Here is a 15132-nt window from a genome sequence, read left to right on the forward strand (position 1 = left end):
CTGGCTCTAAAGCAGCTCTGCTGACCTGGTTCTCTGGCTCTACAGCAGCTCTTCTGACCTGGTTTCTCTGGCTCTAGAGCAGCTCTGTCGACCTGGTTCTCTAGCTCTACAGCAGCTCTGCTGACCTGGTTCTCTGCCTCTAGAGCAGCTTTGTTTACCTGGTTCCCTGGCTCTTGAGCAGTTCTGCTGACCTGGTTCTCTGGCTCTACAGCAGCTCTGCTGACCTGGTTCTCTGGCTCTACAGCAGCTCTGCTGACCTGGTACTCTGGCTCTAAAGCAGCTCTGCTGACCTGGTTCTCTGGCTCCACAGCAGCTCTGCTGACCTGGGTCTTAGGCTCTACAGTAGCTCTGCTGACCTGGTTCTCTGTCTCTACAGCAACTCTGCTGACCTGGTTCTCTGGCTTTACAGCAGTTCTGCTGACCTGGTTCTTAGGCTCTACAGCATCTCTGCTGACCTGGTTCTCTCCCTCTAAAGCAGCTCTGCTGACCTGGTTCTCAGGCTCTAGAGAAGCTCTGTTGACCTGGTTCTCTGCCTCTAGAGCAGCTTTGTTTACCTGGTTCCCTGGCTCTTGAGCAGTTCTGCTGACCTGGTTCTCTGGCTCTACAGCAGCTCTGCTGACCTGGTTCTCTGGCTCTACAGCAGCTCTGCTGACCTGGTACTCTGGCTCTAAAGCAGCTCTGCTGACCTGGTTCTCTGGCTCCACAGCAGCTCTGCTGACCTGGGTCTTAGGCTCTACAGTAGCTCTGCTGACCTGGTTCTCTGTCTCTACAGCAACTCTGCTGACCTGGTTCTCTGGCTTTACAGCAGTTCTGCTGACCTGGTTCTTAGGCTCTACAGCATCTCTGCTGACCTGGTTCTCTCCCTCTAAAGCAGCTCTGCTGACCTGGTTCTCAGGCTCTAGAGAAGCTCTGTTGACCTGGTTCTATGGCTCTAAAGCAGATCTGCTGACCTGGTTCTCTGGCTCTAGAGGAGCTCTACTGACTTGGTTCTCTCCCTCTAAAGCAGCTCTGCTGACCTGGTTCTCTGCCTCTAGAGCAGCTTTGCTGACCGGGTTCTCTGGCTCTAGAGCAGCTCTGCTGACCTGGTTCTCTGGCTATGGAATGGCTCCGCTGACCTGGTTCTCGATGAATGCGAGTGTTTTAATCTTAATGCACTTCATGGGATTGCGTCTTCATCGCATCACTACTGCGGATGACGCCAGCCTTCTACGACTACGTCAGAACCGCTGCATGCCCCCGGTCGAATGGCTGTGCTGGTATTAAACAAATGATTGTTTTTCTGCCGTAACTTACACTGGATTACATACGTGAACAATCAGTTATCTAAAACTCCCAGAATGCCATAGGCGCTTAAATAAAAACCCTGGGGCACAGCGCTGTTGCTAGCATGGTGTTATTGCTAACAGGATGAAGAATTGTTAACTTTCTTTCATTAGGCGGACATGGAGCAGAATCGCCTCAAGGAGCTTGCCAGAATCAGTACGTGCTTTTTGGTGTTGAGGAAAGGATTGCCAACTGCTCACACTGCCCCCGGGGCCACATTCGTCACAGAGCACACAACAGGCAAAGAGATAAACTCCAGCACTCTGAAGGCCCATTCAAACCCTGGCCTCTCTGCAAATGCTGTCACCACTCATCATGGAGGTGGGGGAGGTGGCGGTCGGAAATTATAAGGACCTTGGTGACTATTAAAAGGTCTGCAGGAGAAAAGAGAATAGAACGGACGAACAGACGGACTCTACATGAAAAGGGGCGCATAGGAGCGAACAGCAATGGAAGAAGCCATGCAGGATGCCGGAGAGTGGGGTGGAGGTAGAGTAGTGAAGAGAGGGAGGGAATCCCCCGTTATCCCCGTGAACCCCTGCACCTGTGAGCTCCGTGCCTGTCCGGAGTAGTAAACAAAGTAATAAAACACGCCTCCACTTATAAGAAAGTTAGTTACGACAGCCGTAAATAGGGCCATATTGTCCGTAGGGGCTGTCTGTAAAGCGGACAGGGTGGTAACTAGAAACCCTGGCTAACAATCGGAAGCCAGGGTTTTACTTAATTTATGACGCTACCCAGTGAAAACCATGGGCGAGCCTTAAAGACCTTTTGAGAAATTTCATCTGTCCCAATATCTCTAGCAGGCGAGGAGCATATGCGAGCTCCAACGCCCACAAGACCTAACAAGAATTAGGAATGCATTAGGGGTCGGGTTTGTTTGAGTTAGAGATAATGGCTGTTGGACCCGGCCTCGTGGCGTGGCCCTCGCTGACCCCCATAACCCAAAACGACGGACAGAACTAATTTCCGTCCACCCAGAACTATACACGAGACTCCTACATCGGACCTGAAACGACCTCCAGACCGCGTGCCTGCACCCATGCACGTGACCGGCAGACTCCATGTTTGGCCACCCCAGCCAGCCGGCCGCCTACTTCCCTTTCGGCAGCCTCTGGCCGCTCCTGGCTGCAGCCAGGCATGCGCGTCCGGCGCGCCCCGACTCGCCCAGGGGGGTGAACGACTCACCAAGTACCCGAAACCAAGGCTTCAATCACACCTCCGGCCCCCTCCCGAGGAGCTGGTTGTCCTCACACCTCCGAGCCAACCCTGGGGGCTGGTTTCAATCGCACTTTTTGGCTTCCGAGTGAGCTGGCTCCAGGCCTTGATGGGCGTCTGGGATTCCCTGGACGCATGGTCCAAAAGCATCAAAGACACAGCCGCCCAGACAATCAGGCGCCCGGCCATCGGACCTCCGGCCTCCTGCCTCTGAGGGTCCGGACATCAAAGAGCTCCTGGACTATAAGACAGCCTGCCTTCCATCTAGCCGGCAGTTGTATTTTGGACAAGAAAGCCCTGCTGATCTGATCGCGGCTGACCTTGAGGAAGAACAGACTCTGACCCACCGAGCCCTGCTGACGTTGTCGCGGCTCATCCTCGAACCAACGGAACTGAACCACCGGAGCCCTGCTGACGCAGTCGCGGCTCCCTCTTGAGAATAAGATCTGAACCACCGGAGCCCTGCTGACCTCGCTGCGGCCCACTCTTGAGAGTAAGAGACACTTGTTACCATCCCGAGCCCTGCGGACTCTGTCGCAGCTCCACCTGCCTACGAGTACGACAAAGTACTCCTGACCAAGCCCTGCTGACCTCGTCGCGGCTTGAAGAACTCTCTGGTCCGGCTGGACCAGCAATGCTACCCTCATGACCACCTGAAACTGAAGTGAGTAGGACAGCAAGTCCCATCGCCAGTCCCCGTACCCCCCCAGTTCGAGGATTGAGAACTGTGCGCAGGGTATGTGGCGTGCCAGCTGGCCCTCTAAGACTGTCCCGCTTCCCCGTTCCCCTTGCTTCAAGACTTTCACGATCCCTTGATCGCTTTGTATTGCTCCTTACTTTTATCTTGATAAAGTTCATACTTGATAAAGAATCATGGTGTGGTGTTCGTTCGTAAGTGTGGTGTGTCGTCCGTGTGTACGATCAGTCCTCCCCGGCGGGGACTCCCCCTCGATAAGACTCGGCAGTAATTGTGGGAGAGGAGGTCCTGGGTGGTTAGGAGAGTCCTCTTGACCCCTGGGGTCACCGCCTTCCAACATTGGTAGCAGCGACGCGATACGAACCTACGTCTAAAGATCGTACCACTGACACACTACCTGAACCCACACGCAGCAAACGCACGGGAAAGAAAGAGCAATAATGACGACCACAGAATCTGGTGTGAAGACCACATTCGACAAAGACCTCTTGGAAGACTACACCCATAGAGAGCTAAAGCAGTTCTGCAGAGAACTGAGTATCCCGAGTACCGGACTAAGTACTAAGGAAGATTTCCAGAAAGAGCTAACCGCTTGGGTAGAGTCCGGGGCACCTCTCCCCCCGACCGAAGACGAGGGAGGGAGGCCACAGACTGAACACGGTACACCGGCCGGAGCCCAGCAACCAGGGGAGATCGGTCATCGGAAGAGATGGCCGACCGAGAACGTGACCGAAGCCATGAGCTCGAACTGGCACGCCTCAAATTGAAGGGCGAACTAAAACTTGCAGAGAAGAAGTTGGCGGTTGAGCAGTTGCGGCTCCAGGGAGAGCTAGAGGAGAAGAAGCTCCAGAGGGAGCATGAAGGTCGGAAACTTCAGCTCGAGCAGGAGCACGAGCGCAGCCTCAAAGAACTAGAGTTGAAAGCCAGATCAGAAGCAACCGGATCACCGGGACTTGGAGAGCAGGTGGTCCCCAAAGAAACGAAGGTGCACATCCCCAAAGACATCGTGAAGGAGTTTTACAAAGGGGACGACATCCAGCAGTGGTTCAATGCCTACAAGGTTGCTATGTCCGCCCACCGGGTCCCCGAGTAGGATTGGGGGGCCAGCCTGTGGAGCCGCTTCCTCAGCGAGGCAAGAGACACCCTGCTGGACCTACCGACCACACACATGAACGCCTATCCCCACATGAAAGACGCTCTCCTATTCCGCTACGGCCTAACGCCAGAAATGCATCGCCAGCGGTTTAGGAAGTGCAAGAAGATTCCTGGCACCACCTAGGTGGACTATGTGAACTACTACACCCGGGCCCTAGATGGGTGGATTAAGGGCAGCAATATGACCACCTTCGAAGGCCTAGTCGACCTAGTCGCTTACCAGCACCTGTCCGCCAATTGCTTTGTGGAACTAAGACAGCATCTCCTGGACAGCAAGCTCGCCAACCCCCGGAAACTGGCTGTCGAAGCCGATCGCTGGGTGGCCACCTGAGTCCAGAAGGGGCCCGGGGGAGACGCCCCACGGAACGACCAAGGATCTTCCCGCCAGCGAGGTGGGGGAGGTCGAGGCAAGCAGCAAGGATCCCAGTCCGGGCCCCAGCGTAGTCCCCCCAGAAACTAGGCTCCACGCTCTCCTCCCGCGACGAGAGCCGCCCCGAGTGCAGGACCCCGGGGCTCCACATGCTACAAGTGTCAGCAACCCGGACACTATGCCGGTGATCCCTGATGCCCCATGACCCCGAAATCCACTCCCACTGGCCCCTCCACCAGACAGATATCCTCAGTGGCCCTAGAAGAGGAAGAGATCGAAGAACAGGGGGAATGGGAGCCCGCAGCCATGGTCTTAGCCTCCCTGGGGAATAACGAGATGATCCTAGGAGATTACCTGCCCGACAACACAGAAAAGTATCGCCAGACAGTTAAGGTTAACGGGCGCAGCGTAGGGGCCCTTAGGGACACCGGAGCCAGCATCACGTCTGTTAGATACACGCTAGTCCCCGAGTCCATGATCATCCACCTCACCTCCTGTAGAGTGATAGCAGCTGATAATTCCGTCCGCACCTGCAGGATAGCACAGGTCCCGTTTGAGTGGGAGGGAGTCGTGGGCGATCTACGGGTAGCGGTCCGCACGGACATGCCTGTAGATTGCCTCCTGGGGAATGACTTAGAGAGTTCCCAGTGGAAAGAGGTAGAAAGAAGGACACATTTAGAAATGTTGGGTCTGCCCCAATGGGCCTGTGTGAGCACCCGAGCCATGACCGCCAGAACGTCCAACCCCGGGACCGAAGAGCCCGAGTTCCCCAGTGCAGTCCCTGATGTCCCCGAGGAAAGCGAGCACCCCACGGTCCTCGACCAGCCCTCCATCGAAGGAAGCGAATCAGACGAAGATCCCTTCGGACCCGCCGTCGAGCCAGTCCCCACCCTAGCAGATATCCCCGAGTGTGCCCAGTGGCGCCAAGAAGGAGGACCGTCCTGAGAGGAGTTCTGCCAGGAGCAGACCTCCTGCCCTGCCCTTGAGGGGCTCCGGCAACAGGCCACAGCCCAGGCCACTGGAGACCAGTCCGGCTCCCATTACCTTTACTGGGAGAACGGCCTACTTTATAGTGAACAGAAGGCCGCCGAACTAGGGTCAGCCCGCGTCCTGGTGGTGCCCCTATGTTTCCGCGGCCTCCTCCTCAACCTGGCCCACGATGTGCCCCTGGCGGGACACCTGGGCCAAGATAAAACCTTCCAATGGTTAGTAACACATTTCTACTGGCCCCGCATGCGGGCCGATGTGGAACACCACTGTAAGTCCTGCCCCACATGTCAGGCTAGCGGCAAAAGCGGAGGCAAGCGCAAGGCTCCCCTCCACCCCTTTCCAGTTGTCAGTACCCCCTTTGAGAGGGTGGGGATCGACATCGTCGGACCCCTGGACCCCCGGACCTCCTTAGGTCACCGGTTCATTTTGGTTCTGGTCGATCATGCCACCCGATACCCCGAAGCCATCCCCCTCCGGACCGTGATGGCCCCGGTCGTGGGCCGGGCCCTCATTGGGATCTTCTCCCGGGTGGGATTTCCACGGGAAGTGGTGAGCGACCGAGGCACCAACTTTATCTCCCGGTACATGAAATCCCTTTGGCAACAGTGTGGGGTGTCGTACAGGTTCACCACCCCATACCATCCCCAGGGTAACGGCTTAGTTGAGCGGTTCAACCGCACCCTGAAAGGAATTATCATGGGTCTCGAGGAGCCCTTGCGATGCAAGTGGGACGTCCTCCTGCCCTGCCTCCTGTTCGCATACCGAGAGGTTCCCCAGAAATCCTTGGGGTTCAGCCCTTTCGAGCTGCTCTATGGGCACCTCGTCCGGGGTCCCCTCAGCCTGGTCAAGGAAGGCTGGGAGACATCCCCCCCGAGCACACCCCCGATGTGTTCTCCTACGTCCTGGCCCTCCGGAACCAGACGCGGAAGTTTCGCGACCTGGCCGAGGCCAACCTGGAGGCCAGCCAAGAGGAGATGAAACGCTGGTATGACCAGAATGCCACTCTGGTCGAGTTTCAACCAGGTCAACAGGTTTGGGTCATGTCCCCAGTGGAACCTTGTGCCTTGCAGGACAAGTGGACTGGACCCTTTAAGGTGATAGAGCGCAAGAGCCAGGTCACCTACCTCGTTGATACCAAATCAGCCAGGAACGCCCTGAAAGTCTTACACGTGAACTTGCTCAAACCCCACTTTGTGCGTTCTGAGTTGGGATTACTCCTTGCCACCGACGACGGAGAGGAAGAGGAAACGGACCCTCTACCAGACCTCCTGTGTGCAAAGGAACAAGATGGCTCCGTAGAGGGAGTGAGCCTCTCCTCCTCCCTCACCCCCTTGCATTGTGAAGAATGTCGCCACTTGTTGGGACAATTCTCAGACCTCTTCTCCTTCACCCCCGGCGTCACCAGTTGGTGCGTCCACGATGTGGACACTGGGGACAGACCTCCGGTACGGCACAGAGCCTACCGAGTCCCTGACCGAGTTCGAGCCTGCATCAAGGCCGAAGTCAACAAAATGTTGGACCTAAGAGTGGTAGAAGCATCCGACAGCCCATGGGCCAGCCCTGTGGTCCTGGTTCCGAAGGCAGCCGCCCCCAGCACCGTTCCTGACCTGAGGTTCTGCCTAGACTACCGCGGACTTAACGCAGTCACCCGAACTGACGCTCACCCCACCCCCCGAGCCGATGAACTCATTGACCGCCTAGGGTCGGCTCAGTACCTCAGTACCTTCAATCTCACCAGTGGCTACTGGCAGATCGGCCTTACGGAGAGGGCCCAAGAAAGGTCTGCTTTCTCCAGTCCGGATGGCCATTTCCACTTCAGAGTGATGCCCTTCGGCATGAAAAACGCCCCGCCACCTTCCAGCGACTGGTCAATCAGGTCCTGGCCGGATTGGAAAGTTTCAGCGCAGCCTATCTCGACTATATTGCGGTGTTCAGTGCCCACTGGTCCGAGCACCTGCACCACCTCTGGGAGGTGTTGGACGCCCTGCGTCGAGCCGGGCTCCCCATTAAAGCTAGCAAGTGCCAAACAGGACAAAGCTCCGTGGTATACCTCGGGCACCAGGTCGGAAGCGGCCTCGTAGCCCCCCTCCAACCCAAGATAGACGCTATCAATGCCTGGGAGACCCCCATGACCCAGACCGAGGTGCGGGCCTTCCTGGGACTCACAGGGTACCACCGTAGATTCATCACGGGGTACGGGAGTATTGTAGGCCCCCTCACCGAGTTGACAGCCAAGGCCAACCCCAAGAAGGTTAGTTGGACCCCCGCCTGTCAGAAGGCATTTGAGGAATTGAAACAGGCCATGTGCACCGCTCCAGTACTACAGGCCCTGACTACTCCAGAGAGTTCGTGGTCCAGACTGACGCCTCCGAACATGGCATCGGAGCCGTGCTCTCCCGGGTGGACGACCGGGGGATTGATCATCCAGTAGCCTTTATCAGCCGGAGGCTACTACCCCGGGAGCAGAGATGGAGCACCATCGAGCGAGAGGCCTTCGCCGTAGTATGGGCCTTAAAGAAGCTGAGGCCCTACCTGTTCGGTACCCACTTCCGGGTCCAGACCGACCACCGTCCTCTCTGGTGGCTCATGCAGATGAGAGGAGAGAACCCTAAACTGCTACGCTGGTCCATCTCCCTCCAAGGGATGGATTTTACTGTGGAACACAGGCCTGGTGCCGACCACGCCAACGCCGATGGCCTGTCCCGCTTCTTCCGCCTCAGCGAAGAGAACCCCCAAGAAGATGGGTAGTTTTCCTCGTCTTTCAGCTGGAGGGGACACATGTTGGACCCGGCCTCGTGGCGTGGCCCTCGCTGACCCCCATAACTCAGAACGACGAACAGAACTAATTTCCATCCACCCAGAACTATACACGAGACTCCTACATCGGACCTGAAACGACCTCCAGACCGCGTGCCTGCACCCATGCACGTGACCGGCAGACTCCATGTTTGGCCACCCCGGCCAGCCGGCCGCCTTCTTCCCTTTCGGCAGCCTCTGGCCGCTCCCGGCTGCAGCCAGGCGTGTGCGTCCAGCGCGCCCCGACTCGCCCAGGGGGGTGAACGACTCACCAAGTACCCGAAACCAAGGCTTCCATCATACCTCCGGCCCCCTCCCGAGGAGCTGGTTGTCCTCACACCTCCGAGCCATCCCTGGGGGCTGGTTTCGATCGCACCTTTTGGCTTACTAGTGAGCAGGCTCCAGGCCTTGATGGGCGCTGGGATTCCCTGGACGCATGGTCCAAAAGCATCAAAGACACAGCCGCCCAGACAATCAGGCGCCTGGCCCTCGGACCTCCGGCCTCCTGCCTCTGAGCGTCTGGACATCAAAGAGCTCCTGGACTATAAGACAGCCTGCCTTCCATCTAGCTGGCAGTTGTATCTTGGACAAGAAAGCCCTGCTGATCTGATCGCGGCTGACCTTGAGGAAGAACAGACTCTGACCCACCGAGCCCTGCTGACGGCGTCGTGGCTCATCCTCGAACCAACAGAACGGAACCACCGGAGCCCTGCTGACGCTGTCGCGACTCCCTCTCGAGAATAAGATCTGAACCACCGGAGCCCTGCTGACCTCGTTGCGGCCCACTCTTGAGAGTAAGAGACACTTGTTACCATCCCGAGTCCTGCGGACGCTGTCGCGGCTCCACCTGCCTACGAGTACGACGAAGTACTCCTGACCAAGCCCTGCTGACCTCGTCGCGGCTTAAAGAACTCTCTGGTCCGGCTGGACCAGCAACGCTACCCTCACGACCACCTGAAACTGAAGTGAGTAGGACAGCAAGTCCCATCGCCAGTCCCCGTACGCCCCCAGTTCGAAGATTGAGAACTGTGCGCAGGGTACGTGGCTTTCCAGCTGGCCCTCTAAGACTGTCCCGCTTCCCCGTTCCCCTTGCTACAAGACTTTCGCAATCCCTAGATCGCTTTGTATTGCTCTTTACTTTTATCTTGATAAAGTTCATACTTGATAAAGAATCACGGTGTGGTGTTCGTTCGTAAGTGTAGTGTGTCGTCCGTGCGTACGATCAGTCCTCCCCGGCGGGGACTCCCCCTCGATAAGACTCGGCAGTAATTGTGGGAGAGGAGGTCCCGGGTGGTTAGGAGAGTCCTCTTGACCCCTGGGGTCACCGCCTTCCAACAATGGCATTGTAAATGGCAATGTGTTTTAGGCATGTGTTTTGGAGTGGAAACATGTGGTGTGTGTTGGAGATATGTGTGTTAGATTGGAATGTTATCAATGGTGGCATGCTGCACTTTAACGCAATATCTTTAGACGGTAAAGTGCAGCATAGTGCGATAGGTACAATATTATTTGGTGGATGCGTTATCAATTGGTCTGTGCATTGATGTGTGGTGGATGTGTGTGCCTGTAGGAATTGTGCAGTGATTGATGTTGGTGTGTGTGTTTGGTGGAAGCGTGTAGTGGTGGCTTGAGGTGTGTATGACTGGTGGTAGCGTGCAGTAAGAGCTGTTAGTGAGAGTGGCTGTTAAGCGTACAGAGCTGGATGGTAATGCATGTGGTTGGTGAAAGGGTGCACTGACAGCTGTTGATGATTGTGCCAATTAAAAGAGTGGCTGGTGCACTGTTAGCTGTTGGTGTGTGTGTGTGTTTAGTGAAAGTTTTGTTTGTTGTGTGCGTGAGTGTTTAACGGCACTGATGAATGGTTGTGTTTGTTTTTGGTGAAAGCGTACATTGATGGTTGTTGGTGTTTGTGCCTGGTGAAAGCATTCATTGACGGCTGGGGGTGTGTTGTTGTGTGTGTTGTTTTCTGTGTAGTGGTGAGTGTGTGGTGGTGAGTCTGTGGGGGTGAGCCTCGGGGGGTGAGTGTGTGGTGGTGAGTGTGTTGTGGTGGGTGGTGACGAGTGTGTGGTGTTGAGAGAGTGAGGTGTGTGGTTTGTGTGTATGTTATGTGTGTGTGGTGTATGTGTGTATGGTGTGTGTGTGTGGTATGTGTGTGTGGTGTATGTGGTGTTTTCTGCACACTCACACACTGCCCCTACACATTCACCTACTGCTCACCCGCACACTCCCAATGTCACCCTGCATAGTCACACACTGTTTATCCTGCACACTCATTCTGCACACTAACACAATGTGCACCCTGCACACTTACACACTGTCTCTGCAGTCACCCTGCACTCACTGTCACTTTACACTCACTCTGCACTTAGTCACTCTGAATCTGCACTCTGAATCTGTACCCTGCACTCTGAACTCTGCACTCACAATGTGCACTCAGAATCTGCACTCTGCACTCACAAATGCACTCTTCACTCACACTCTGCACTCTGAATCTGCACTCTGCACTCACAAATGCACTCTTCACTCACACTCTGCATTCTGAATCTGCACTCTGCACTCACACTCTGCACTCTGAATCTGCACTCTGCACTCACACTCCGCACACTGATTATGCACTCTGATTCTGCTCTCTGATTCTGCACTCTGATTCTGCACTCTCAATCTGCAATCTGCACTCTGCACTCTCAATCTGCACTTTGCACTCTCAATCTGCACTCTGCATCTGCACTCTGCACTCACAATCTGCACTCTGCACTCTCAATCTGCACTCACAATCCGCACACTGCACTCTGAATCTGCACTCTGAAACTGCACTCTGAATCTGCACTCTGAATCTGCACTCTGAAACTGCACTCTGAATCTGCACTCTGAATCTGCACTCTGAATCTGCACTCTGCACTCTCAATCTGCACTCTGCACTCGCAATCTTTACTCTGCACTCTCAATCTGCACTTTGCACTCTCAATCTGCACTCTGCACTCACAATCTGCACTCTGCTTTCTGATTCTGCACTCTGAAACTGCACTCTGATTCTGCGCTCTGAAACTGCACTCTGAATCTGCACTCTGAATCTGCACTCTGGATCTGCACTCTGAAACTGCACTCTGAATCTACACTCTGAATCTGCACTCTGAAACTGCACTCTGAATCTGCACTCTGAATCTGCAGTCTGCACTCTCAATCTGCACTCTGCTCTCTCAATCTGCACTCTGCACTCTCAATCTGCACTCTGCACTCTCAATCTGCACTCTGCACTCTCAATTAGCACTCTGCACTCACAATCTGCACTCTGCACTCACAATCTGCATCCAAAAAAGCATCCATTTTTACTTCAACACTGCATCCTCTTTGTATTTGTGATTTTTTTAAATAATCTCTGGCCTGACTCTGTATGCATTTTCCATGAAATCATGTAAGTAAATTCTTATATGCTGAAAAATAACTATAAACTTCTCACGATGTCCCTCCAAATCTAGTGTGTTCACGACCACAGAATGGGGAAGGAAGATTCGCACACGTAAGCAAACAAAAAAAGTTTGGGGATTGGTCCCTGAATTTCCAGTTTGATGTGTATGAAATTCTCTTTGAACGCATTCCAAAAATCCATGCTGTCCCCTTCAACTGAAATCAGCATATCTGCTGCATTAATAATATCTCTATCTCTATGGGGAGAATGGCGGCAGCAGTGGGGGTGTTCGTCAATTATACGCTGAGGAACCGAGGCTGTCTCCCCTTCTTTTGAACTTGGTATTGTGAGGCGAGCGATTCTTTACAAGTGACAGCGCCGACAAAGAGGAGACCATGGGAAAGCAGGTCGAAAGGAAGTAGCCTTATGACTTTTCAAAAAGAGCACTTTCTGAGCAAAATAATGGAGGAGCGGCGCACGTTTTTAACCCCAGTGAGACTGCGTGCAATGCACGGCAACTTGAGAACCCGAGTTGCTGTTTATGTACAAACATGTCCATTGTTCCCGCCCTTTTGCATAAAGTTCAGCCATAGCATATTTTCTATACTTGAGATGTCATCATGGCTGAAAAAAAACCTGTAACACAAAGCGGGCGCTGTGCATTACAAAGCGGCCAGACAATTCACTTGCCTGTGTATTAGCATCATGTAATATCATGTATCCGACGTGGAGAGAAAAAGACCGTGCACTTTATTGCATATCATGTTGCAGGAAAAGTTCAAAATGCTTTCACGCAATAGGTGACTGATTATTGGTTTGTGCTATTCCGAGACTGCATTAGAAAGCATGTGGGAACGGAGATGAGAGCAACTTCCTTGCAAACTAGTGTAATATAAAACATATGCAAATAGTCTGTGTGAAGATGCAGACGAACGCGCGCCCGACAAACGCACTGCAGAATGGTGAACGCGCCCAGGCCATCTGGATTCCATTACAGAGGCTCCCTGACAGCTCCTAATTGAAATTAATGGACTGCTGTGCGCATACCTGCACAGAAAATGCAGGAACTGGCGAACGAGAATTATATATGGCCTATTGCGTTAAGGCTACTAGAAAGACGGCACCGCGAGGACCAATTACCATGCAGATGACAAAAATAACTACAGACAATCTCGCTCACTGAAGAATTTTTGCTACACTATTCTGAGCCCCGTAACAATACGGCTCGAAGCTCCGCCCCACTTCTGACGAAGTGGTGACGTAGGCCGAGCCCAAAAAAGGTTGGGGGACTCTGGCTCTAAAGCAGCTCTGCTGACCTGGTTCTCTGGCTATGGAATGGCTCTGCTGCCCTGGTTCTCGATGAGTGCGAGTGTTTTAATCTCAATGCACTTTATGGGATTGCGTCTTCATCGCGTCACTACTGCGGATGACACCAGTTATCTACGACTACGTCAGCACCACTGCATGCCCCCGGTCGAAAGGCTGTGCTGTTATTAAACAAATGATTGGTTTTCTGCCGTAACTTACACTGGATTACACACGTGAACAATCAGTTATCTACAACTCCCAGAATGCCATAGGCGCCTAAATAAAAACAATGGGGCACAGCGCTGTTGCTAGTATGATGTTATTGCTAACAGGATAAATAATTGTTACTTTTCTTTAATTAGGCGGACATGGAGCAGAATCACCTCGAGGAGCTTGCCAGAATCAGTATGTGCTTTTTGGTGTTGGTAAAAGGATTGCCAACTACTCACACTGCCCCGGGCCATACTCGTCACAGAGCAAACAACAGGCAAAGAGATCAAATTCAGCACTCTGAAGGCCCATTCAAACCTTGGCCTCACGGAAAATGCTGTCACCACTCATCATGGGGGTTGGGGAGGTGGCGGTTGGAAATTATAAGGACCTTGGTGACTTTTAAAAGGTCTGCAGGAGAAAAGAGAATAGAACGGACATACAGACTGGCTCTGCATGAAAAGGGGCGCATAGGAGCGAACAGCAATGAAAGAAGCCATGCAGGATGCCGGAGAGTGGGGTGGAGGTAGAGTAGTGAGGGGAGGGAGGGAATCCCCTGTCCTCCCCGTGAACCCCTGCACCTGTGAGCTCAGTGCCTGGCCGGAGTAGTTAACAAAGTAATAAAACATGCCTCCACTGATAAGAAAGTTAGTTACGACAGCCGTAAACCAGGCCATATTGTCCGTAGGGGCTGTCTGAAAAGCGGACAGGGTGGTAACCAAAAACCCTGGCTAACAATCGGAAGTCAGGGTTTTACTTAATTTATGACGCTACCCAGTGAAAACCATTGGCGAGCCTTAAAGTCCTTTTGAGAAATTTCATCTATCCCAATATCTGTAGCAGGCGAGGAGCGCATGCGCTCTCCAACGCCCACAAGATTTAAAAAGGGTGGGGGACATGGACGTCAATTCACCGAAATGCCTGGGGTAGCAGAAGGGACATCATATGCCCTTTCAATTTCCCTTTCACTTTCACTCACACACACATATTCATACATACACATGCTCTGCTTTTTATTCACACACATTCACAAATACATGTACTCCCGCAAGAGTGCACACAACATACATCTAAAATCATTTTTTTGATCTTACCACATCTGTCAGGAAAAGTAATTTCCAAGCAATTTTTACCTAATTGTATACCCCTAATAGTGAATAATGTAACATTATTCACTTCTAGTATAAAAAGATTGACAGAAAATAAGGAGAGCTGGGCAGCAACCGATGTCATTAAGGGCAAGCTGCCAATGTGTTTCTGACACTGATTTCACCACCTCTGAAGCTAGGTGTTGCAAAGGCAGTGCCAGGGGTCACATGGGCAAGACAGCGGTTGCAGGAGTGACTCCTGTTGAACACTACATGATTTCCATAGGTCTTTCACAGTGCCCCACACATTTGTGAATGGAAATCGCGACTTGGTGACCCTGAGCTTTGATGAGCCTCCGTTGATGCATAGGGGCAACCAGTGACTGCCCACAGGCTTGTATTTCTTACTTGGTTGGTCACAGCTGCAATTATTTATTGCTCGGTTGATCTTGGTCTTAACAGTCCTATATCTGAACGCCTGCCAGTCACGGTTTAAACATTTCAGTGAGCTGGTAGTCTCTGAGTTGTTGTAGCTTAGTAAGAACTGGTGTAGCCCACCAGAAAGCTCAAA

The sequence above is a fragment of the Lissotriton vulgaris genome, chromosome 11, assembly GCF_964263255.1.
Source record: "Lissotriton vulgaris chromosome 11, aLisVul1.2, whole genome shotgun sequence".
NCBI classification, from domain to species: Eukaryota; Metazoa; Chordata; class Amphibia; order Caudata; family Salamandridae; genus Lissotriton; species Lissotriton vulgaris.